We start from the raw sequence: 2,882 nt of genomic DNA on the forward strand, positions 1-2,882 counted from the left end.
TTTAAGGCTTTACAACATTGTATGCCAGGTGGGCAAGATAGTGGGGAAAATCCCATACGTCTAATCATCATTTTGGCAAGAGTAACTCCTGTGTTAATCCCTAGCATAGAGCATTTTGCCATGCTAGTTTCATAGCAGGAGACATTTCACTCCCGACATTTAACAATTTTGATGCTCTCCCCCCCCCCCTTTATTTTTTTTTAATATATATAGCTTTAGGTTTATGGCTTAGTTGTGGGAAGACTCCTTTTAATTCCCTTGGTAATGGTGGCTGAATTTGATGTCGATATTTACTTAATGAAACCAGTAACCACTCCCATTATGTCCTTCAAAGACCCCATTTGTCTAAACTGAATTCTATTTCAGAATGTAGCTGAAGTGTATGAAGTAGAAGTTCTGAGTAACTAGAATGAAGCCATGATATTGAAGATGGAAAGGTATGTTATCAACAAATGGATATACATAGTAACTTTGCAATATCAGATAATTGAAAGATGCATTGTATGCCAGGTGGGCAAGATAGTGGGAGAATCCCATACGTCTAATCATCATTTTGGCAAGAGTAACTCCTGTGTTAATCCCTAGCATAGAGCATTTTGCCATGCTAGTTTCATAGCAGGAGACAAATAATTAAAATTGCTGTAACTGGAAGAGGTACATGGAAGTTTTGAGATTTAATTTATAATTAATTTTTCAGAATCCTGGACATGGGCAGATGACTGCTGCTATAACATGAGGTAAGTTTCCATGGAAAGGAGCCAGTAGTATAGTATATCCTTGTTGTAAATGATGTTTGTCATACATGTTGGACTTCTGAAATAAATTTGAAAGACCACATATTATTTACTGATAATCTAAAGTTTATTTATATTTTTTATTTTGGTGATCAAGGTACTAACCTGCTTTCCCAATTTGCAGGTGGTAGCATCTTCAAGACCTTCAGTTTTAAGCTACAGTTACTCTACTTGGTGGAAGGCAAGTATTTTCTATTGAAAGATTCATGCAATTATTGCACACCAGCTCCAGCTTGTCCCTTTGGCAAGCTAGGCGTTTCTCGTGCATAAATAAATTGTGTAGTATTGTGTGGATTTGTTTCAATAACTTTATGCACACAAAATATCACGACAATAGCTTTGGGAAAATAAAAGTTGTAAACAGAAGTTTTACAAAAGACTAAACCTCTTTTACTCTGCAGGTACTTGGAACTGTCACATGGCTGGAGTCTACTTAGCAAAACTGAAAATAAATAAATAAATAACATAAATCGGAATTTCATTTACCATTTTATGATCTATAATTTTTTTTCTATAGAAAATATACCACCCCTTCAAAGTGAACTTGCTCCACAAAGATAATAGAATTTTTTTTTTTAATAGAAGTTGTATTAAAACCAACTAAACATTGGTTGTTAATATGTAATGGAATTTTGTCATGAAAGTAGAACACTCATGGAGAAGGCAGTTGAACCCAATTGCCCAATTATGTATATTCTAGCTTAGACTTTTAAAGTTAAATTGTTAATGGTAATCAGATAAAGTAGTTACTTTAACACTAAATTTTATTTTTCATTTTTATTAAATCCCCCCTCCCCCCATATTTAAAGATAGTGAATGCCACCCACTAGAGATGGACTATAAAACCTATTTTTGAAATGTCAATTCCTGGCTTGGATATAAAGCAAAACCACTTTCTGCACTGACATTCTTTAATGTACCTTGTTAATATGCAACATCATCGATGATTAGCACTTGGTTTTTCCATGCATTGGTCCAAGCTTTAAACCATTAATCAACCTATTCAATTAATGAGTTTGGTAAATTGTAGGAAAACTGGTAGTATGAAATTGGATAAATCGATAAATGTCAATCCATCCTGAAAGTGTTGGTGTGAGGTCACATTTTAGTACAAATTCTATTACCCAACCACAAGCGGTTGCCATGGTAATTCCTTGTATGATGGGTAATCTTTCCACAAACAAAAATGGCAATGACTTTGCAATGACACATCTGTCAAAAGTGATTGACATGCTGCCTTGCTATTTGCAAATTTATTTGATTTGCATGCATATGGAATAGTTGGTGATAAAACAAAGGAATATGGCCAAATGTTTTCTACATTACTACAATCCGTTCATGCTGCTGATCAATAAATGCTCTTGGAGCTCTTAAGCCACGTCCACACGGTCGAGCTTTGCCTGGCAGGGCAAAGTCTGCAGACTATGCCCGCGTAGGTATCCACACCGCTATCTGTGGTGGAAGGCAGTCGGACGCCAGTAGTTGTGAGCGAGTGGTTCATTACGGTATGATCACCATAGTTCGAAAGAAGATAGCACTGTATTCTATCATAATTGGTGGCTGCATTAAAAAGAGTGGTTGCAGAGAATGGGTAGCTCTGGCAATCCTACGTGAATTGCAGGAGGAAAATGAAACTTTGATCCGCATCTCGTGCGTTTGGCAGTGACGGAAGACCTCGATCCACTGCCCTCTATTGGCGCCGGGAGCGGACAGTTTGATGGTTTGCCCGCTGAAACTGCTCGTACAAAGGGCAAAGCCTTTGTGCCCGACGGTAACTGCTCGACCGTGTGGATGTGGCTTTAAACGTATTAACACCCTAGCCAAGCGAAGCATCATATGTAGAGAGCGTCCTGGGATACCATATGGATGGTAACCTTAGTCCACTAGGAGACACCGAAAATGGCTGTGGCAACCTGATTTTGTATTGGTTCAAGCCCTTTTCCTATTCCAGGCTTGACAGGAAGTAGGGTGATGTAGGCTTAACCCACTATAATCTTGGTATACGATGTCCAGCCTGTATGCACTGCTCTGACATCTCTCTAGTCAGTCTTGCCTTGGTTTGGTCAATCGGGTATTTTATCTCTTATA

At 38.1% G+C, this 2,882-nt stretch overlaps 1 long non-coding RNA gene across 1 annotated transcript in view; it reads left to right on the forward strand.

Moving 5' to 3' along the window:
- LOC122252271 (uncharacterized) overlaps nucleotides 1-1,264 on the forward strand; it is a 3,712-nt gene extending 2,448 nt beyond the window's left edge. The window contains exons 4-7 of the long non-coding RNA XR_015192273.1: nucleotides 367-437; nucleotides 698-737; nucleotides 919-975; nucleotides 1,196-1,264. This is a non-coding gene — a long non-coding RNA (uncharacterized LOC122252271). The remainder of the gene's footprint in view (nucleotides 1-366; nucleotides 438-697; nucleotides 738-918; nucleotides 976-1,195) is intronic.
- The last annotated feature ends 1,618 nt before the right edge of the window (nucleotides 1,265-2,882 follow it).

This window comes from Penaeus japonicus, unplaced genomic scaffold (assembly GCF_977035675.1).
Source record: "Penaeus japonicus unplaced genomic scaffold, GWHDUDI00000001_assembly GWHDUDI00000026, whole genome shotgun sequence".
Classification (NCBI taxonomy): domain Eukaryota; kingdom Metazoa; phylum Arthropoda; class Malacostraca; order Decapoda; family Penaeidae; genus Penaeus; species Penaeus japonicus.